Genomic DNA, 24,520 nt, shown 5'->3' on the forward strand with positions numbered 1-24,520 from the left:
GGGCGACCCGAGTTCAAGTCCCGGGTCGTCAAACTTTACTATACTCTCCTATCATAATAAAAGGCAAAAAAATATATATTCTTTAAACTCATGCAAGTTAAGCTCCATCCACACACAAAATAGAATCAGCATTTTTTAAGCCATTACATCAACACCTCTCATAATGGGAGTGGGGGAACGGATTCCGACAGCTGTTTTTCTTGCCGTCGGATTCTGTTCCCCCATATTTCTGAAAGACTGAGGTTCTAATATTTCTCAAATTGATGCTGTTTAAGCTCCATCCACACACAGAATAGAATAAGCATATTTTAAGCCGATACATCAACATCTCTCATCATTGGGGTGGGGGAACGGATTTCGACAGCTGAACTATTTGCCGTCGGATTCTGTTCCCCCTATGTTTCTTACACAATAAGGTTCTAATATTTATCAAATTGCATCAAATCACTAGTCTCAATAGCCTAGTGTTCAGTGACCTGGCAATGTTTTTTTTTTTTTTTTACTTTGGGCGACCCGAGTTCAAGTCCCGGGTCATCAAACTTTACTATACTCTCCTATCATAATAAAAGGCAAAAAATATATATTCTTTAAACTGATGCAAGTTAAGCTCCATGCACACATAAAATAGAATCAGCATTTTTTAAGGCATTACATCAACACTTCTCATAATGGGAGTGGGGGAACGGATTCCGACAGCTGTTTTTCTTGCCGTCGAATTCTGTTCCCCCTATGTTTCTTACACAATAAGGTTCTAATATTTATCAAATTGCATCAAATTACTTGTCTTAATAGCCTAGTGGTCATTTACTTGGCAATGTTTTTTTTTTAGCTTTGGGCGACCCGAGTTCAAGTCCCGGGTCGTCAAACTTTAATATACTATCCTATCATAATAAAAGGCAAAAAACATAATTCTTTAACCTGATGCAAGTTAAGCTCCATCCACACACAGAATAGAATAAGCATATTTTAAGCCATTACATCAACACTTCTCATAATGGGAGTGGGGGAACGAATTCCGACAGCTGTTTTTCTTGCCGTCGGATTCTGTTCCCCCCATATTTCTGACAGACTGAGGTTCTAATATTTCTCAAATTGATGCTGTTTAAGCTCCATCCACACACAGAATAGAATAAATATATTTTAAGCCGATACATCAACATCTCTCATCACTGGGGTGGGGGAACGGATTTCGACAGCTGAACTATTTGCCGTCGGATTCTGTTCCCCATATGTTTCTTACACAATAAGGTTCTAATATTTCTCAAATTGATTCTGTTTAATCTCCATCCACAGACAGAATTGAATAAGCATATTTTAAGCCGATATATCAACATCTCTCATCATTGGGGTGAGGGAACGTATTTCGACAGCTGAACTATTTGCCGTCGGATTCTGTTCCCCCTATGTTTCTTACACAATAAGGTTCTAATATTTATCAAATTGCACCAAATTACTAGTCTATAGCCTAGTGGTCAGTGACCTGGCAATGCTTTTTTTTTTTTACTTTGGGCGACCCGAGTTCAAGTCCCGGGTCGTCAAACTGTACTGTAATCTCCTATCATAATAAAAGGCAAAAAAAATATATATTTTTTAAACTGATGCAAGTTAAGCTCCATCCACCCACAAAATAGAATCAGCATTTTTTTAAGCCATTACATCAACACCTCTCATAATGGGAGTGGGGGAACGGATTCCGACAGCTGTTTTTTTTGCCGTCGGATTCTGTTCCCCCCATATTTCTGACAGACTGAGGTTCTAATATTTCTCAAATTGATGCTGTTTAAGCTTCATCCACACACAGAATAGAATAAGCATATTTTAAGCCGATACATCAACATCTCTCATCATTGGGGTGGGGGAATGGATTTCAACAGCTGAACTACTGTATTTGCCGTCGGATTATGTTCCCCCTTATGTTTCCTCACAATTACCCCTTTTCCACCAACAAGAACCGGGTGCTGGTTCAGAGCCAGAGCCAGAGCTGGTTCAGAGTTGGTTCGACTGACGAGCTTACTAAGAACCGGTTTGCCTTTCCACCGGCTAGAGAGCCACAACAGAGCCAGATCTTACGTCACTGTATACGTCTCATGTTGCCCAGCAACCGCTAGTGCGGTAGCGCCAAACACAAACACGCCAGGCTTGTTCGAGATGCATCGGCTTCTCGCAGATCGATCGCCGCATGACATCAAAGCACTGCGATAGCGATCTAAAAGCACAAGGAGTCGTATGCTCTCCAAACACTCCCGCAGCTCCGATCGGTCCTCGCCGCTCCGATGCATCTCGAACAAGCCATCAACAATAACGGACGTTGCAATACTATGGATGCTCATGGGTTTGCAAAAATACATCGGAATCCAACGCGTTCGTGCAGCTCGCCGTAACTTACATAGACGGATATTATAATCGAGCTGCTATTAGCTCGACTAGCTGCTATTTAAAAATGGCGGTCACAAGTTTCTATTCGTCTTGTTGGTCACGGTAACCCCACCCCCAGCCCCTGACGCAAGCGGTTCTTTCTTGGCTCCGTTCTAAACCCTGCAATGATTTGGTGCTACTTAAGAACCAGTTTCACTGGTTCGGAGCTGGTGCTTTGGCGGTGGAAAAACAAAGAACCGATTTGAAACTAGGCTCTGGCTCCGAACCAGCACCAGTTCTGCCTTGGTGGAAAAGGGGTAAATGAGGTTGTAATATTGATCAAACTGACGCTGATTTGTTCACCCCCATAGCCTAGTGGGCAGTGCACTGATAATTAGTGTTTTTGGTCTTTGGGCGACCCGAAATCAAGTCCCGGCCCGTGGAATTTTTTTTATCCTATATTTTTCCTATTATAATAAAAGGCATAAACTCGCAAAAATGTTTTCTTTAAACTGATGCCAGTAAATCTTCATCCACAGAGCAAAATAGAATCAGCATTTTTAATCCACTATATCAATACCTCTCATAATGGGAGTGGGGGAACGGATTCCGACAGCTGGTTTGTTTGCCGTCGGATTCTGTTCCCCCATGTTTCTTACACAATGAGGTTCTAATATTAAAGGTATAGTGGAGGATTTTTTACTTCCGGGTGGATAGCCTATACTATTGGTCCTCCTAATTGTCAATCATTCTGGTGAATCAATCAAACTTTTCAAAAAGTGGAGAGGGCGGGTCTTATCTAAAATTCGGAAAGATCCTCCGCTATACCTTTAATCAAACTGTTACTGATTAACAGGCCCTCACAGACTAGTGGTTAATTCTCTGACGTTAAAGGTATAGCGGAGGATTTTCTTTTTCCGGGTGGGTAGTGTAAACTATTGGTCCACCTAAGTGTCAATCATTCTGGTGATATATTTACGTAAGACCGTCGTACGTGCTCGTCCCTTAGTTTTCGCATGCGCATGCGCACGTTCAGGTGTTTATGTGTGGTGAGCTAGAGCTCAGCCAATCATTGAAGCTCGCCGTTCCACCGGGTCCTTTGAAAATGTCTGAGGGTCGCAAGAGAAAAAGTTTGTACGAACTGTATGAGAAGAAGAGAAAGGCCTCAGAAGAGAGAAACAAGATCAGAGTGTTTTTGGGAGATTGTTTCACACGATGGCGTGCGCTGAAAACACAGGTTGGGCTTCCCACTGATGCCTCAGTCGCGAAGTTTCTACTTGACAGGTAAAGTTTGGCATGCTATTTGGAGAAAAAGTGCAAATCTTCTTTTGGAAAGTAATCTTGTATGAGCGATGCCGACAGCAACTTGTAAACAGAGCGTGCACGAGGAGAACCTCGCACACGTTTAATTGGCGTTCCCTCTCGGGAGCAGGTAGAGTGTTGCACATGTGCATTTTTTTCAAAAAGTGGAGAGGGCGGTTCTTATCTAAAATTCGGAAAGATCCTCCGCTATACCTTTAAGAGCTGATTATTTTTAGGTGACACAAGTTAAAGTCCCGGCTCGTGGATTTGTTTTGATCCCATACATTCCTATCATAATAATAGGCAAAACCTCCTAAATATATTTCTTTAAACTGGTGTCAGGTAAGCTCCAACCGCAAAAGCCAGTAAGACTCCTGGCTGTGGCCGATTTTCCGCCAGTGAGTGAATGTGCAGAACTTGAGCCAGATGATGATTGGTCGGTCATGTCAGATGCTGCACGGAGGAAGATATAGCTGGGTACATTCTCAATCTTGCAGATGAAGCCAGGCACCCACACGGACCTTAAAATGAAGCACTGTGCCACCGTCAAACTCGCTGTCTCCCCATAACAGATGACCTTAAATACTATTTTATAGGGTGACTGGGTATTTGTTGCACTATAGTGTCATTCACTGCCATCACTGGAGGCAACTGCTGATTATTTGACACTTTGTTTTTGGTCATATTTTTACATCTAGTCAGTTGACAGACTGTGAATGCATGTTCGTAAATTCTAGACAACATGTAGCTGTAAAACATAATTCCCTCGTTGCACTTGCCATTTTATTTTGTTTGTGACGCAATTGCTCTTAATCACGTTTGTTCCGTAAAGCAGGGCTTAAAGTATTCCGGCACAGTGCCGGATCTCCGGCGTGCGGCCGTGAGGAAGAAGAAAAAATTGGAACTTGCATGCGGTTTAATATTTTCGAGTCAATTGATCATATGAAAGGAACGCAGCTATAACGTTACAAGGCTATCAGAAGCAGAGCAGGGCGGGGCCTGGCAAACACAGTAGGCTTGTTTGAGATGAGCAAAATCTGCGCAGAACCGATCACCGGAGATCAGCGCGAGATGCATGCGATGCATGCCGGTTAGAAATGTGTCCGAGTGCGGTCCGCCTTGCTCTGATGTAATGCTGACGTATGTCAAAAATCTCTCGCGAGCGCAAGGCACACCTGTCGGATTCTGCAGTCGAGCGCAGTTGCTCTCCACCGACTGCGCTGATCAAAAGCATGATGGAAAACTCTGATATCATGTTTTATGTGTATATGTTATGTGTGAATATTCCCAAACTATCTAACAGTGCGATCTCTATGGGTTATGCAATGTAATTTTTGTTAAAAAAAAACACGTCTGTATTAAAGAAAAAAAGACATGATAACATGTATTTGGAATGGAATTTAATAAGTAGGCTACGTTGGGTGTCTTGTTCATTATATTTATTTTCATATAAAAGCAACAGAACTTAAATTCCATCCAGTTTATCAGCAACACTGTGCACGAGCGTGAATCCCGTGATATCCGTCTTTGATCTCGCAGGTGTCGATCCACTGCGAGAAGAGAGAACTGTCCGGCTTGCCTGCGCTTTTTTCACTCCTCCTCTAACTGCAGCCGCCTACTCTCGCATACATTTCAGGAGAGGCAATGCGCTAACGTTAACATACACTGCTGCGTGGTAACTTAGACTTGGCTAAATATTTAATTTTAATATTTAATTAAATATTCTGTGTAGCTTACAAAAAAAAAGCATTCTGTGTAGGCCTACCATGAAAACGAGTCCACTTTAAACCGCAGCATTTTCTGTCAGCAATGTATGACAAGTAGCCAGGGCCGGCGCTCCGCACACGCACATGACGCACTGCGCGTAGGGCACCAAGTGCTTGGGGGGGCACCAAAAAATCTGGGTCGTGAAAAATCATCACAATAGGGTACTAGTATAAATAACAAATAAAATATGTCTAAAGCATGTTAATATTGGGTTTAAGTGGTCGTTCAATGAGGCCTATTATATGTTGATCCGACGAAAATTTTGTGTGTATTTAAGTGGTCCAGTGGTAGAATTTTTGCCAAGCGTGTCAGAGGTTCTGAGTTCTAATCCGCACTCATATAGTTTTTTTTTTTTTTTTCCTCATCAAAACCGATTATGTTTTTTAGTGGTTGTATATCAGGCAGGGACACTTTTTGTGCTTTTTGTTTTCTAATTGTACCGGAGCGAATAGAGAGTCTCTCCACAACGGATTGAAACGCGCGTCTGAGTGAAGGCTGTGCGCGAGCCAGAAACAAACATAGTATCCGCGCCACTGATCGCTCGGCAACGAGCACTTTGATCAGTTGATTTAAAAAAACAACACATTTCAGCGCTAAATCGACTCTTATTTAAAAAACGAATGAAATGAATGCTCTGCTGGTTAACTGGAGATGTTTTGTTTGTTTGTATTGGTACATTCGTGCCGCGAGATGTTTCAAAAGTGGTGGGGACATGTCCTACCCGCAAATTACGCCTATGCGTATGCATGTCCAGGGGCGTCGCTATAGTAGTGCAAAAGATCCGGGGCTTTAGCCCTGCATGGCTAAAATCTTTTTTTTTTTTTTTTTACTTTGAAACTGCAATTAGAATAAAAAAAAACCTCACAATCTCAGTGTTTGTATATTTTCATATTCACAGAGTTGTCAAATTATGTACAGAATTATTATATTGTGCCTGACCTTTGCACTTTTAACTTTCTGTGTTTACATTGTTCAGTTCCAAATCTGTGTTTTTAGTAATTGTGGTGGTATTTGGTATTTATAATTTTAACCTTTATATTATTTATTTCTTTTCATGTTTGGTGCCATTGTTAATGTAAAATTATTTATTTGCAGCAGTTATTTTCAGTAGCACCTCAATGCAGTACATAAGATCCGGGGGGAGGAGTCGGATCTTATATAAGGGGTGGAGATTGGTAGGTTTAGGGGTGGAGATGGGTAGGTTTAGGGGTGGGTTTAGGGATCAGGGGGTGGAGATTGGTAGGTTTAGGTATGTAAGGTGGGAGGAGTTGGATCTAGATCCGACTCCTCCCCCCGGATTTTATGCTCTGCATTGAGGACCATCTCGTTATTTTGGAAGTAAAGAGAACCTAACTAAGAAATTCTGAATGGTTGTTATTCCCTTGGTGGGTGGGGGGGGGGCACCACCAAGCATTTGTGCTTAGGGCACCCAAATGGCTAGCGCCGGCCCTGCAAGTAGCCTAACGTTAGTGCTGTCAATGTAAACGCATGCGATTAATTTTTGTCCAGCTTTAACGTGTTAAAATATTTATCGCAGCGTCCGTTCTTTCTGTCATCCTTTGGGTCATATGATCATGCTCTCCTTCACGCATTTTAAACTATCGCGTTAAACTCAATGCGCAAGAAGACAAAAGAGAACGCGCTGTCAGTGAATGTCCTCCTGAAACACACACACACAGAAAGACGCGGGGCAGTCGACAGTGCGCCATCGAGTTCTCTTTCGCGCTTGAACGAACCATAACACACACATTTATGCCAAAATGTCAGTTTTGTCGAGTATCTTCACAAGAACAGTCAAATGAGTTAAATACAATCTTAAATGGAAGTAAAGAGTAGAGAATGAGATGCGTGAGATCCTGTCAGCAGCGGGTATTAAAGTGACAGCAATTCTCTCTGTTAGTAAAGTTAACCAAAGAACAATGGGAACAGAGAAAATTACTAACTGCTCAACGCTTAAGGATTAATCTATTTTTCATTTATAATTTATGCAGTGCGGACTATTTTATAAACGTATTCAATTTCTATAATTCACATCGGTTAGACAGGTAAGGTACAGGTAAATATGACATTTATTATGGGTTTAAGTGAGGATTCACAAACGAGTTACTAGGAGTGCTACTTGGGTATTGAGAGGTGTGTTCCTCTGGTGCTCTTCAGTTTGGAGATCCAGCAATGTTTCACAAATAAACAATAGTTCTGAGGCACTCAAAAGGAATATAAGTTTAAAAAGCCTTTATTTAAACTTGGCTATTCATTAAAAAACATGCCAACATGTTTCGGCCTCTGTGGCCTTCTTCAGGGCAAATTCAAAATGGCAGTCCGTTGACTGCATACTATATAACTGCATGTGGTCACATGACCTAGAAGCACAGGTGCTCATCTGCACGTATCACCTGACTGCAAACAATTACAAGTCACATTTTCACATCAGAATAGTTTAAAATATCAATAGATACATAAAGCAAACGATTACTTTATATAAGACAAGTTACAGAAAAAAAGTCACTTTGTGAAAAAGATTTAGTTTCATTTCATGCTCTTATCAATATGTGCAGTCTCAGATATTAAATGATTTTACACTTTCTACATCAAGATACAATTTGAAATATCAATATAGATAGATATAGCAAAACATTGACATATGTATATAATCTGTTACAAAAAAGGAGAAAAATCTAATTCCAAGTTTAGACCAGGGTATTGATTAGCTTTTAAAGTATAAATCCAAAAGGATTCTCTTTGTAAAAGTTTTTTCAGTCTATCTCCCCCTCTTGGTGATGTTTTAACATGTTCTATCCCAAAGATTTTTAGAGTATCGCTACTTCCATGGTTCGCCTCTTTGTAATGTAGAGCCATAGGGTATTGATGGTTGCTTGTTCTTATCGCATATTTGTGTTCTGCTAATCTTTCTTTAAGCTTACGTTTGGTTCTTCCAATATAAAAACAGCCACAAGGACATTCAAGTCTATAGACGACGAACGATGTATTGCAATTAATAAATGAGTGTATACTGTATTCACGATTTGATGTCACATCTGTAAAAATATTGGTCTTGACCATATTGTTACAATGATTACAGTTTCCACACTTATAGTTACCTCTTTTTATGCCTAGCCAGGTCTTATTCTGTACAAGAGGCATATAGCTTTTCACAAGACTATCTTTTAGAGTAGGAGCTCGTTTAAAGGTGATAGTAGGTACCTCCGGCAATACATCTCTCAAAACAGTATCACTTTTTATTATGTCCCAATTCTACTTGATTATTTGCTTTATCTTATTGGCTTGACTACTGTATTGTGTAACAAAATAAACTTGATTTTGCTCTTGTTGACGCCTCTGTTTCTGAACCAACAGCTGTTCTCTGTTAATTTCTTTAACTCTATTATAACTCTATTATTCAAGTCGAAATGAGTATGTTAATAAGATTGTATGGTGGGGTAGATATATCGACGATGTTCTTCTTATATGGTCTGGGTCACAGCAAGAGCTGCTACAGTTTCATGCGTATCTTAATAACACTAATCCTAACTTGAAGCTGAGTCTAGAGTTCTCATTATCAAATATCCATTTCCTAGATCTGGAGATATCAAAAGATGACAATGGTGAATTGCACACGTCCGTGTTTAGAAAACCCACTGATCGGAATACCATACTGAGGGCAGAAAGCTACCATCCACCTTGGTTAATAGAGAATATCCCTTTTGGCCAATTTCAAAGGATTAAACGCATATGTGATTCTGAAGATGTTTTTGATAAAAATGCTCAAGACATGGTTCAAAGGTTTAAGAAAAGAGGATATAAACACAAGACCTTAGACATAGCCTATAATAGAGTTAAAGAAATTAACAGAGAACAGCTGTTGGTTCAGAAACAGAGGCGTCAACAAGAGCAAAATCAAGTTTATTTTGTTACACAATACAGTAGTCAAGCCAATAAGATAAAGCAAATAATCAAGAAGAATTGGGACATAATAAAAAGTGATACTGTTTTGAGAGATGTATTGCCGGAGGTACCTACTATCACCTTTAAACGAGCTCCTACTCTAAAAGATAGTCTTGTGAAAAGCTATATGCCTCTTGTACAGAATAAGACCTGGCTAGGCATAAAAAGAGGTAACTATAAGTGTGGAAACTGTAATCATTGTAACAATATGGTCAAGACCAATATTTTTACAGATGTGACATCAAATCGTGAATACAGTATACACTCATTTATTAATTGCAATACATCGTTCGTCGTCTATAGACTTGAATGTCCTTGTGGCTGTTTTTATATTGGAAGAACCAAACGTAAGCTTAAAGAAAGATTAGCAGAACACAAATATGCGATAAGAACAAGCAACCATCAATACCCTATGGCTCTACATTACAAAGAGGCGAACCATGGAAGTAGCGATACTCTAAAAATCTTTGGGATAGAACATGTTAAAACATCACCAAGAGGGGGAGATAGACTGAAAAAACTTTTACAAAGAGAATCCTTTTGGATTTATACTTTAAAAGCTAATCAATACCCTGGTCTAAACTTGGAATTAGATTTTTCTCCTTTTTTGTAACAGATTATATACATATGTCAATGTTTTGCTATATCTATCTATATTGATATTTCAAATTGTATCTTGATGTAGAAAGTGTAAAATCATTTAATATCTGAGACTGCACATATTGATAAGAGCATGAAATGAAACTAAATCTTTTTCACAAAGTGACTTTTTTTCTGTAACTTGTCTTATATAAAGTAATCGTTTGCTTTATGTATCTATTGATATTTTAAACTATTCTGATGTGAAAATGTGACTTGTAATTGTTTGCAGTCAGGTGATACGTGCAGATGAGCACCTGTGCTTCTAGGTCATGTGACCACATGCAGTTATATAGTATGCAGTCAACGGACTGCCATTTTGAATTTGCCCTGAAGAAGGCCACAGAGGCCGAAACATGTTGGCATGTTTTTTAATGAATAGCCAAGTTTAAATAAAGGCTTTTTAAACTTATATTCCTTTTGAGTGCCTCAGAACTATTGTTTAAGTGAGGATTGTTTTAAGTTCACTTAAATTAAAAGTTGTTATATTTTTTTAAGCCTAATAAATGTTTCAAATTTTGGAAAAATACATTTTCATCGAGACATAAGTAGCTATATCAGTGATACTGGTCTTCATTCATAAAAATATGCCATTAAAATGCTTGAAAATAAATGGTGCCAATGAGGAATATTAAATAAGGAATATTGTGACATGCTCGTCTACACAAATAGTATCAGCATGTTCAACAGTTTAATAGTAGCCTATTGTTCACACTATAATTCAGTCAAACATGATTTAGTAATGTTGATGTGCATTTATAATCTAAGGTTTAACAATAATTAGAGTGATCCATTTGACATGAACTCTTTATCTGTGTAAGTTGGACCAAATGTTAATGACTCACAAATAATGAAAAATAATTGGACCGTTCAAATGGATTAACATTTGAGAATGAACTAATTTACTTGTTTTCTTCTGAAGCTTAATAGGTTGCAAATTAAACCTTTATTTTATAGGGCATCACTGACACTTTCAGTGGAGGTTGGTTACCTTTTAATTTAATTTAATTTAATTTTTCAGTTTGAAATCCTAGACTTTTCATCTCGCTCTTTTGTGTGTATGAGAGAGACAGTGAATTTGTGGGCTTAGGGAAGTCACTTGTATTATAAAAGATATGATAGCTCAAACTTTCTACATCTATTTACAGTATATACATATACATTTGTGTGGCAGTTTATGATGATTTAATCCAGTTTATCAAGATCTACTAATCTAGTTTTAAAAATGTTAATTTCTGCAATATTCTCACAGATTTATAGAGATTGGACTGAATGTTAATAGTTTTATCAGAGAAAATAACATTATTAGCTGCTTCCTAGTGTTGTTTTGAAGGAGATTTCTTTTACTTATGGACTAAATTGGGATGTTTGATGTTCTCTGTTCTGTTATCTTGTGTAAATCTTGAACAATAAAGTACATTAAATATCTTTTTCTTGTTTGAAGACTGTAACAGTTCTTAGTACTTCCACTGGGCAGCAGTGTCGAGCAAATAAATAATATTTTTAATTATCTGGAATATGAACTACAGACAAATCTCATTATGAAATGATTCAGCAAGGCTTTTTTTTGACACCACTTTATTTATTTTACTTTGAGAGCAGTATTCAGATATTAGTGAAGATATGTAGCATTCAGGCACGTTTAAGGTGGCTTTTCAGAGGCCAAGCACCCATACATTATACAACATCCTTAAAACAGTTTAACCATCGTTGTTGTACAAAATATGCAAGTTCAAGTACACAAGTCTATTTTGTGCCACAAAAAAAAAAAAAAAAAAAAAAAACAGCCCCAGAATCTCAGGTTGCAAACAAACTAGTTTATCAAGGCAAATTTTAATTCCACTTCCTGTGACTTTTTTTTTTTACAAAAACATTTATCTGAAAAAAAAAGAATACATTGTTATTGTCAGAAACCCGAAAACTCCCTTGTTAAAGGGTTAGTTCACCCAAAGATGAAAATTCTGTCAGTAATCTCTCACCCTCATGTTGTTCCAACCACGTAAGACTTTCGTTCATCTTCGGAACACAAATTAAGATTTTTTTGATGAAATCTGAGAGCTGGATCACTCCTTCATATCTCTGTGGGATCTAAACTTGCCAGCCCAGAAAGTTAGTAAAGACATTGTTAAAATAGTCCAGACTACAGTGGCTCAACCATAAATTTATCACGTGACGAGAATACTTTTTATACGCAAAAAAATCCTAAAATAACGACTTTATTCAACTATTTATTTTCTTCCGTGTGGGCCTGAGTGAATTCACGTAGTGTAACAGCGCAGTGCTTCTGTGTATACGTCACCACGTAGGCTCACGCATCACACACATGACCAGCGTCGGCCAATAGTGAGCATACGTGGTGACGTACAACACAGAAGCGCTGCGCTTCAGTATTCACTCAGGCCCACACAGAAGAAAATGAATAGTTGAATAAAATCGTTATTTTTGTTTGTTTTTTGCGCACAAAAAGTATTCTCGTCGCTTGATAAACTTATGGTTGAGCCACTGTAGTCACTTGGACTATTTTAACGATGTCTTTACTAACTTTTCTGGGCCGGCAAGTTTCGATCCCATAGAAGCCTGTGGAGCAGTGATCCAGCTCTCAGATTTCATCAAAAATATCTTAATTCGTGTTCCGAAGATGAACGAAAGTCTTAAGGGGTTGAAACAACATGAGGGCGAGTAATTACTGACAGAATTTTCATTTTTTGGTGAACTAACCCTTTAAGAAAAGGTAACAAATGTATGCTCCCATTTTCAGAAACCATGCAAAATACTGAAACAGTTTATCAGAGCGGCCCATATTTTTTTTAAAGAATAGATTTGAGATATAAAATGTATACACATAAGGCACTATGACAAGGGATATGCACATCATATAAGGTATTAAGTCACATGACTCCACATCTTGCTACCTGAATGATGTATATCAATGCTCTTTTGTGCATCACTTATAGCAAGATAAAGTTGTATGCTGATATCTGGTCCACTCGTATGGACTCATGTTCTACCCTACCGATCACCCTGCCATGTTTACGGGGCTTGTGCAGCCAACGCTTCTGACTTGACGGCATCCACTAGGAAGCTGAGCTCATTGCACAAGATCTCGTGACGATAGGCCATACGGATTTGCGCCACATTTGTCATTCGGATGTCATTACCCTCTGGTCCATCCTGTAGATAATTCTCACCCAGGAAGTGTTTCTTCTCCTGCAAGGGAAATCTAAATGTCAGCTTTTACATAGGCTGATGTTAAATTTAGCATTGGAATGTGTTTAAAATTAGTACTAGAAAACTTTTCTCAAGGAAATATTAAGGTGTTCAGTAGAAGATAAGCCCAACCAACAGTAATTTAATTTTTTTTTTAATTCAGTTACAGTGAGGCACTTACAATGGAGTGAATGGGGCCAATTCATACATGTTAAAATACTTTTTCAATCTTACAGCCAAAAGATATAAACATACGAATGCTAACATGATTTAGGTGTAAAAAAAAAAATGAAAAGGTCTTATTAATATAAAATTTTACAACTTCACCGCCATGAAAATGCAATAACATAAACTCCAAAACCCTAACATTTCTGTTAATGTAAAGTCACGCAGGTACTGGGCTACATCCATAGACATCCAATCTAAAATATTTAGAATATAAACACTTATAGGCGTACCGTAGTGATTCTGGATAAGACAAAAACACTGTTTCGACGATGGATGCATGATGTACTCACTCATATAAATTTTGAACAATTTTTATTTTATTTTAATTTTCAAACAAACGAGGACGAGGATGAAATTATTTGTAAATCTGAACCTAGAATATTCTTTATAGGTTAAGACAGACAGAGAAAGTACCTGATGAGACAGACCGCTCTGAAGCACACTATTTCTGGCGATCTCACACACATCGCATGTGCTCAGTTTCCACAGTTGCGCTGCTATGGCGTACTCCTCCATCAAGGCCTCCTAAAGATACATAAACAACAAAATCACATCACCTGACTGCTCTAGATGAATACACTCAGTGTTGGCAGTGTTCTATGAGCGTCATTCACACTGCTTTCCCAGACCTTTGTGTAGTGGAACTGTAATGGGTCATCCGTGGAGAGGGACACACACAGGCCCTTTTGCAGGAACTCCCTGAGGGGATTCTTGGAATACTCCAGGAACAGGCTATTGTTACTGAGCGGAGACATGGCAATGGGCACCTGGGCCAAGTAAAACAGGTACTGCAGCACAGGACTCTGTTTTGAGAAATGAACAAGAACAATGTTAAACCATAAGAAAAGACTACATCAATACTGGTATCTGATGATTTTCAAGGTTTTTTGTGTGTTAAATTACTCCTTTCTAAGAAACTTAGCATACAGGGCTCAATAATAATGATGGTCAGTTGACAGAACAGTCACTTGTCCTATTGGGTCAGAACCTTTGCAGCGCGCCTCCAATCTATTAAATTGCAATAAGCTTTGTGCTTTATTACTTCTGATATACAATAACGTCTCAGCTTTCAAATTCTGTCAATTGCATTATGAAATTCAAACGATAAATACATTTTTGGTGCTCTTTAATGTGGCGCGACAGATCATATAGCGCCTTCGGTTCAAGCTTAGCACACGTGAACTGGTCGTCATCTGTATTGCTAGTTATAGCATGAAACAAACATGAAAGAACTTCAGAAGGTATGTTGAAAGATACAATACAACTTACCGAAATCCGTGTAATCGCTAAATCAGTGTTTCAACCACTTAAAGACGTCAATAAAATAGATTGTAGCCTAAACAATGTCACGTCATCTTACATTTACCTCAGAAAAGCCATTCAATTAATGTCCAAAAACTCATCAGTCAGCTAGGAAAATTAACTTAGAGGAGCATTTTGATTAATATATGCACTATATAGCATAGGCTATTCATTGCATTTTAAATTAACCTGCTCTTCAATATTTAATGTATGTATGAATGTATGCATGTATGAATAAATCCGTCATGTTTTTGACAGCCACCATTTAAATATCTAAATCTAAATACATCTAAATATAAATAGTAGACACACAATTACGTCATTTAATTTTTTTTTTATTATAACCTTATTTTAAAAAACCTTCCTTATGTGTAATTTAAGTAGCCTACAAATCAGTTACCTTAAATATTATATAGTATGTATAACCACTGTCCCTGTATAATTTACAGCGTTAGTTGAGAGAATTTTTTTGCCATGTACTGTACCTGATAGTCCCCAATTAATCGATATTAAATTGAATCGTAAAATTTGTGTCAATACCCTAGAAATTATACAATTTTATGCTTTTGGCAAATGGCAGTGAACAATTATGGAGCGAATTATGTGCCATAATTTAACAAACAAATCCAGCATTTTGCAAACAAACTCAATCTACTTCACAAAGGAAAACTCGACTCGCAAACAAACTCGATCCGCTTTGCAAAGGAAATCTCGACTCGCAAACAAACAGAAAGCAATGTGCAAGCACAAAGGTCTCAAATGCGCCCAGGCAGATTTTCTCACAAATGCGCCCAGGCAGATTTTCTCACAAATGCAGTTGAGCAACTTCCTCTTCTAAAACAGTAGATGGCCTAAACTATAGGCTAATTTAGCGCTAGTCTCCCGGGAGAAGCACTGATTTGAAACTTGCCTTTGCCTACAGCTGAGGAAAATGACCGGTGAACGGGTGTGTTTCTGTCTTATTTGATCTATAATTAACCTTTTTGAGATTTTCTCTTGCAAAACGTTTATTGCATATCTAGACAGAAATCCACATTAGCACTTAGTAGCACTTCACTCTCTCTAGGATCGGGGAATCTGTAAGCTGAAAGCTCTGCCATCTTGTTGCTTTTTGTCATTTTTTTCTGCATCGGACTCATGCGAAATTACTAAATTAGTGATTATGTCTACACTGAACAAATCTATTTCTTTGGTTCTCCATAAATGAATGAGAACATTTCATTTAATTGAGAGGCGGGTTTCATTTGTGTGTCCAAAATAATAATTTGGGCACTGCATAGGCACAGGCAAGATAAGAAACAATTGCATATTGTTTTTTTTTTGTTTTGTTTTTTTTCATTAATTATTTTATTACATTAACTGTTAAGCTGACTGAATTCCAACTAAATAAATAAATAAGTGGGAGCCTCCTTTCAATTAAATTAAATGTTCTCATTAATTTATGGAGAACGAAAGAAATAGATTTGTTCAGTGTAGACATAATCACTAATTTAGTAATTTCGCATGAGTCCGATGCAGAAAAAAAATGACAAAAAGCAACAAGATGGCAGAGCTTTCAGCTTATAGATTACCCGATCCTAGAGAGAGTGAAGTGCTACTAAGTGCTAATGTGGATGCAATAAACGTTTGGCAAGAGAAAACCTCAAAAAGGTTAATTATAGATCAAATAAGACAGAAACACACCCGTTCACCGGTCATTTTCCTCAGCTGTAGGCAAAGGCAAGTTTCAAATCAGTGCTTCTCCCGGGAGACTAGCGCTAAATTAGCCTATAGTTTAGCGCCATCTACTGTTTTAGAAGAGGAAGTTGCTCAACTGCATTTGTGAGAAAATCTGCCTGGGCGCATTTGTGACCTTTGTGCTTGCACATTGCTTTCTGTTTGTTTGCGAGTCGAGATTTCCTTTGCAAAGCGGATCGAGTTTGTTTCAGTGGCGTGGCGTGGGGAAAATTTCTGAGGAAGCCAATTAAGACTGAAGCTGTGTGTTTTAAGGGGTGGGGGCAGAAAATCATACGTTACCATTTGACCTATATGTTGCTATTTGGATGAACTATTAGAGCGCCCAGCATCATCTTACCGGGACTTACGCTTGTTACAATCCAACACTTTGAGCACGTAGATGCCTAAAATATGTTGCGCATACAGCTCAACTAACGCGATTGTTATAAAGGTGTTTGAACAACAAAACACATCCTCTTGCACATATTTGACAAACGGAATATCAGATATATCCTGCTATAGCTAATAAATTTGTGAAATTTTGAATAAAAAAAGGAAATAAAAGCTGATCATTCAGCGCTATTGTGCCTGCGGTGTGACAAGCAATGAAAGACGCGTCTCCATGGGAACCATAAAGTGATACTACGATCAATAACGGTCGCCTTGAAAAACTTACGTGTGAAAAGGTTGTTTGTAAGGCTTACATTTAAATGTGTCTTTGTTTTGTTTTGAGTGTATGGTCAATAAATAAAGGAATTAAAAAGATGGGCACAAAACCACAAATCTTCCGCTATTTCATTCATTCATTCATTGACGATGATAACGTGATGTGATTGGCTTGATGCCAACAAGTTCATGGCTTCCCTTGACACTGTCCTGACCAATCACAGGGGAGCAGTGTCATGACAATAGCGTCACCTGATTGGTTAGTCATTCTTTTTTTTTCTATCAAGGGATGCCAACTCAGCCTGGCCTCCTCACAGACACAGGGTGCAGTACCATGTTTTCAACGCTCATTCACCATGTCACTTTTATAGGGGCGCTGTTTTACACATCATAAAACACTCAGTAATGAACGAAGAGAGACGATGAGGAGATGACAGAAGGATTGCGTAAACTGTGAAAACAAAAGTGTTTATTAAATGACGATTATATTCTGAAAAAGTGAGGAAGCCTGGCTTCCCTTGGCCTCCGCAAGAAAACGCCACTGGTTTGTTTGCGAGTCGAGTTTTCCTTTGTGAAGTAGATTGAGTTTGTTTGCGAGTTGAGTTTTCCTTTGCGAAGTAGATTGAGTTTGTTTGCAAAATGCTGGATTTGTTTGTTAAATTATGGCACATAATTCGCTCCATAAACATTACCCCAAACGGGGGAAAGCTCAAATGATCCTTACTTTTGAAAGCGGTGTAATAATTGTTTATTTGGTGGATTATGAACTACACTGCCTATGGGTGTAATGTTGTGTGGTTTGATGTGTACACAGTTAGTTTTAGAGACTGACCTTCTTCAGGTTGAGTCCGTGAGAGATGTTGTCAGCTGTGAGGAAGGCTGACACCAGATTGGTGATGGATCCTGCCTCGCCACAGTGAGGACGGAACTGGAAGGTATTGAGACCACGTTCCCTGGAAAATATATATATATAACATCAGTTATAAACATTTTAGCTAAATTTGAGGGGAATGCAATGGGTTGTAGTGCTGAAATCAGAGCTTGATCTTTACAGTGACTTACTTTCGTAGGTTGTTGAGGACCATGATGTTGGCATACATGTGGAAGAGGTAGTAAGTGTATGGTGGGTTTTCCTCCATGGTCCACTCTTCTGGTTTTGGACTCTTATAGGTGAATAAGTGATCGCTATGTTTGGACTCATCATCCACACTGTCAAACCCTGTCACCTGCAGAAAAAACATAGAAAGCTTTTTTTGACATATTTTTTACAGCCACTTTTTGCGGTTGTGGCTTAATATTTACATAAGGACTGATCAGGCTGTTCAGATATACTCTATACTAGGCAAGGTGGCGTTCCTTTGACCTTGGTCACATTTGGTGGGGGGGAAAAATTGAATACACAATGACTACATTACTGACTTGTGCATAGTTTAACCACAACTATGTTTTCTGTGATTTATAGTGCATGACAATTTTACTCATATTCATCTGAGAACCATTTAATTGCTCATAAGGGATTTGGCATTTAAATCTTGATTCCTAGTAAAATGACTGTTTTGTGTTTAAGCTGTTAATTGCACTGTTGATGTTACAATATTCTATTGTAGCATGAATCTGCTCTGACTGGTCTTGCCAGCTTAACAAAACTCTGATAAAGCACTTACGTGTTTCAGGAAAACATGTGTTTCTTTGTGCTTCTGAGGGTTAATTGTGGCCTGGAACAGTGGGAGGAAGATGTTCTCCAGCATCTTGGCGAAGTTAAGAACAATCCGCTTTGATCTGAAAATGTCACTAAAAACAAAGTACACAAATCAAGAATACTTGATTTTAGAAATACTGGATATGAATTATGAGCAAGTATGAGTAAAAATATAGTTTGAGTAGAAACGTCATATATGTTGCAGAGTTGTGCCATTCAGAATTGAATTGAGAATGCCTTTTAAAATCATGAATTTTAACTGAAAGAGAAAAGAGGATGCAGAATTGTAAACTGAATTTAGAAAGCAGAATTCCAAAAAGTACATATATTACATAAGGCCACAGCCATGGTTCCAATCCTGCTCCAACACGCAATCCTGTAGTTTTCAATTAAGCCTGAAGGACTTGATGAGCTCGATCAGGTGTGTTTCATTAGGGTTGAAGCTAAACTAGGGCTGTGGCCCTCCTGGAACTGAGTTTTGCATCCCTGTCATTCAGTGTCATACTCGCCAGTGTTTGATTTTGTAAAGGCACACAGTTCTGTTTAGTCATTGCAGTGCAGATAACTGCAAATGGAGCCCATCAATGCTTGCAGAATATTGCTAGACAGTGACAAGAGATGCTCCATTTAATGAATACAAGAGACAAGCCAAAGAAGTGCAGAGTATTTGTCTTTTGTTTTATAATACATTTTTGCTGAGTGTTACATAAACAGGACAGGTGACTGGTTATATCTATTCTACACAATATACATAGATGTAAAATGTAAAAACTTCAGTATCTTGGAAACAGTAGCCAATCGGTTGTTTTACTTGTTATATTTGAATTCAGCACATCAAATACTTAATAAATATTATTTAAAAAAATTGTAGACCAGTGGAATAAGTGCTGTTTAAATTAAAATATATATATATTTTCTCAATATATTTAATTAATTTCTTAAATATATTGAAAATATATAAGACATTTATTAAATATACACATTTGTAGGCTATCTATATATTAAAAAAAATGTCTTGCCCATTTTATTGTGTTAGATTATTGAAGTTTCATTGACTGTTAAATGTCTTTAAATTCATATGTTAATTGACAATAGAATAGGACTTACTAAATCCTGGGCACCTGTATGATCCATTTCATGTTAGGGGAGTACAACTTTTGCTTGATAAACCATTTGGACAGGCTGTCCCACTCTTCAGGGGCTCGGCCGTAAATTGAGAGACGGGGTTCTGCATGCTGATATTTACTCTCCTCCAGGTTATGAGCAACTTCCTGCACAACAGGAACAATGCAATTGATTGTTACCCACTTAAGAAAATAGTCTGTGTGCTCTGACAGTTATAGTTAATTTTATCTTGTGTATCAGCATATGAGTTGATCAATTTTACCTTGATAAGACGTGCAAAGTATTCTCCATTGATGTAGTTATCACTTTTGAGGTAGATCTCTCGGAGCTCACTAGCACCCACTGGGTTGTATTTGGAATTGAATTTATCAAAGCGATGAAAGGTTTGTCTGCCCTGTAACAAACAGAGCAATTTCTTACTGCGGCAAGATCCATTCGGCAAGAAAATGTAGCATAAAAGCATCATTTGGGTTTTCTGAAATACGTACCGCATGTACATCTAATGAGTCCACTGTGAGATCGTAAGGGTCCATTTTCAGATTGTCAAACACCTGTTTGAGGGTGAGCTTCTTTCCGTTCTTCTCCACCACCACTCGCTCTGCTTCTGTCTTATAGGTGTCCTGGATGAAATTCAGTAGATGCTTCTGGTTCATGCAGGCAGCTGCGTGAATGTGCGTATCAACCTGAATATTCACAAATATGTACATTTAGAAGGGAAAAGGGTCTTTATGCAGTAAATAATCAAAATGTTAATGTTTATACCACTTTATTTGAAATACCTTTCTGACATTATAGAAGTCTCTGTGAGGAACGCCTTTCAGTTCCTTTAACTCAGCCATCTCGTTCAGCATTTCATGTAGTTGGAACTTGGACCTCAGGAAGTTAAGCCTTCTGTGACAATAGGTCTTCCTATAAAAGAGCATATTTCCCCTAAATGTATTTCTTTTTTTCACTGAATTTCACCAATCATTATTATTATTATTATTATTATTATTATTATTATGTAGCAACAGATGCATGCAGTGTTATAAATATAATATAACCGAACTCACGTTGGTCCGTCTGCAATCATGGCAAGGACGTGGCTCAAGTCAATAGCAAAAGTTTCCAAGTCAGGATATGGCAAGCTCCGTGGCTGATCCTGTTTTAAAGCATCCTCATTATCGTAGACATATATGATTCCATCTTTCATCCTCAGGGAGTAGTTCAGATCCTGTGGGAGGTCTTCCATACTGTAGGGATCCTCACCCTCACTTGGAGGGGGGCAGATATCTGTTGCCATGGAAAGAAAGCAAGTTCTGATGAATACTGATGTCGTATTATATTGATGTCCTGATATAAATAGAATCCGGACTAGGTTTTTTTAGTATCACTTTCCCAAACCTAATGAACACACTTCAGTATTTGAGACAGAATAGTACTAAGGATTTAGGGCAGTCATTTCTCACTTATGTCTCAAAGCTGTTGTCATTATAGGTTTTGAACAGTTAAAGGCAGGGTAAGCGAGAAATATTTTTTGTCATGCTGGTTAAAGTCCTAATAGCAATCACTAAGTGAAGTGATCTAAATGTATTTAAATGTATATCCTCTGTGGAAGCCATAGGACCATAAAATGTCCTACCTGCCTGTCAACGTATGTATTTTCATACCTCCGCGCACCAGTGCGTTTCATGCTTTGCAGAGTTAGACAGGTGTCATTCACCGAGGCGAGCACCGCAACCCAAACAGAAGCCACTTTTTACAGTTCTTCCTGAACCAAAACAACGTGCTTATGCTGAGTTCACGCTGTGCATGACTTGAATTTATGCGTTTCAATGGCAACACTATCAACTCCGAAATTAATCTGCAGCAGTCAGGTGGTACTAAATATGTGATTGACATAATTTTTTATTTATTTTTTTGCTTCATTTTTAATGACTTTTCCTCATTTAATGAGGACAACTGGGTAAACACAAAATTGAAATGATGATATGCCCAGTCTTATAAGTCCAGTACACATTTTGTAGCATCAGTGTTCTTTGGGGTCAGTTTGACCCCATGCTCATTTAGCTGTGTAAATCATGTAAGAAATATAAAAAATGTACACACATTTGTTTTGGATGATACTGAGGTCATTATAACATGCAATTTTATAATCTTCAAAAAACTTCCCTCTGCTTTGCATCAAAATGGCCTCACATGCAAGGAATTTGCAGCAAGCAAAGAATATTGCACCTGAAAGAACCATTTACCGGATCAAGAATTCAAGGAGGAGGGGTTCAACTGCAGTGAAGAAGGCTTCAGGACATCCCAGGGTGTCCACAAGTGCCAGAACACTCTCTTCCTAAATGAGTCAACTACGAAATCAGGTCACCATGATTTAAAGGGCTATTTAAGTAGTCAACAAAGAAACATAACGTACCTGACACATAAACCTTTGTTAAAAAAATCATATTCTGGAGGTTTAAATTTCTGCAGTCCAATTTACCCCAGTGGGAAAAAATATGTTGGTAAATTTGAGGGTAACAGGAGGGTTAAGTTGTATATGATCATTATTATTGTAATGTTATGTACTCTGAGACATGAGGTAGTTTAACGCCGTCTCTCGTCTCGTGACACTTTGCAAACTCTGTTGTGTGCGTTCATGTGTTTTCAAAGCTAGCTTGCTATTGCTAGCCACTCCGAAAATTGCCTACAATACCTTTAATTTATTAATGCATGAACTGTTATTAATGCCAACCATGACATACCTGGCAGCACTTCATCCTCCTCACTCCATTTCTCATTATTGGCATTCCTTAGAAACCTGGCTGTGGTCCTGGGGAAGTGGTGATATGCCAGCCGGGAATATTTTTCTCTGATGAAGAGTGCTGTCAGCAGAGTTTTCGCTGCCTGTTCGTAGTTCTCGACTGTTGTCTGTCCAAAATCATCATAGATTAATTCATTTTGTGAGCTTTTAGGAGTACAGCATATTCACCGCAGTTCAATAGTCAAAAGTTGGTAAGATTTTTTGAAAGGAGTCTCTTATGTTTTGTTGACCATATTATGTTTTCAGCATTCTTTGATGAATAAAAAGTTAAAAATAACAGCATTTATAAATCTTTTGTAACATTATGAATGCCTTGAATTGCTTTTTTCATAATTTAGTCTACTAATCTACCACTACATCCAAAGTATTTGATTCTGAAACCACACCTGTACTGGTCATGCAATTATAACTGAATTTGTGTCAAACAGGTGCAACTTGCTTGTACTTTTTTTTTATATATATATATAATTATTTCATAGCTGTTTGGCTCAAATTAAATTCCAAGGCCTGTTTATTAACTTTCTTGAACTTTCCCTTATGTTATATTATATTATATTACTTTTATGCATTATTATGTATGTTATACATATAATATACTATTTTATTTCATATACAATATGTCAGATACTTATACATGCTCATTTGTCTCCTACCCCTGTGCAGTAGTCTCCACTGATGGTGACCCTCTGGAATTCTGGGATGTTGTCTGGCATAGAAATCACAGACATAGCCCAATCTGATGTGAAGGGGATTTGCAAGGATTGGGATCGCATCAGCTTTAAACTCAGTCTCCTAACATGGGGCATAAAGAATAATAAATACATTTACTAAACAACAAAAGCAGAGAGTGCTACGCGGGAGTCTTTACATAGCCACTGGTGCTCATTGGATAACACTTTTAATTGTTGGATAGCCCAGTTAATTAAAGGCTTTTTACGTTCATCACGTGAGTGATGTGGAGTGTTTCGTCTTTATAATAATAAATACATATTGAATATCACAATAATGCAAACTGTTGATTAGTTATGCAACCTGTGGCACATTTGAGTTCACTGACCTCTTGACGGATTTCTCTGACATCTGCTCCTCCATCTCTTTGCGTAGCTCCCACTCCTTGGCCTGATTTAAGCCAATGGGACAGTCCTCAGGGACGGCGAACATGGACAAGCTGTTCTTAGATTCTTCTTCCTTCAGAGCTGAAGCGTACACTTTCTCAGCCATGAGTCGCACTTTCTCATCCACCTCTCAGAGAGAGATCTTGGTGAACTGACGCGGCATTTCTGCAAGGAGTGGTGCCATCAGAAAGAATGTCTGTTCTTTCTATAATTAGTCAATGTTCTTCATCAGGTGTAACACCTTGTTTTGTACATGGTGTTCATTTGTTAAAAGTATTCTAAAAACTTTCATTGCTTTGGGCAGTACCATTTTCCATCAGCTTCTCAATCTATGATCACAAGCCTGTATCTATTCCACAAAATCTCTTACTTTGATCAAATGAGACTAGAAAGTGTACTGCGTGTTTGTGATATGACTTATGACTGAGTTACCAACTTGTTGCCAAAACCTGACAACTGATAGTCATGCTTTGAAATTAATGACATGGTACAATTAGTAGGCCTATTATTTGTAATATTTTGGCTAAGAAATAATTTTCTGGATTTTGCCTTACTGTAAAAATATTATTAATCAGCTGATTATTTAAAAAATAAAACGTGGTAATGTGTATGTGTACATGGCAGTTTTACAACTGCACTCATCACGGTTGTAAACATGTCCTCAAGTAT

General features: G+C 38.0%; 1 pseudogene across 1 annotated transcript; it reads right to left on the reverse strand.

Annotated features, from left to right (window-relative positions):
• Positions 1-12,814: 12,814 nt before the first annotated feature.
• LOC308695191 (AMP deaminase 3-like) lies at positions 12,815-24,014 on the reverse strand (annotated as a pseudogene). Its single transcript, XR_014032250.1, has 14 exons — positions 23,794-24,014; positions 23,390-23,528; positions 22,678-22,843; positions 21,001-21,220; positions 20,728-20,857; positions 20,437-20,631; positions 20,211-20,342; positions 19,931-20,094; positions 18,789-18,915; positions 18,187-18,350; positions 17,957-18,077; positions 14,070-14,243; positions 13,855-13,965; positions 12,815-13,212 (listed from the first exon to the last, which is right to left on the reverse strand). The product of XR_014032250.1 is annotated as an AMP deaminase 3-like (transcript).
• Positions 24,015-24,520: the final 506 nt, after the last annotated feature.

Source organism: Scardinius erythrophthalmus (assembly GCF_964197995.2).
Source record: "Scardinius erythrophthalmus genome assembly, chromosome: 8".
NCBI classification, from domain to species: domain Eukaryota; kingdom Metazoa; phylum Chordata; class Actinopteri; order Cypriniformes; family Leuciscidae; genus Scardinius; species Scardinius erythrophthalmus.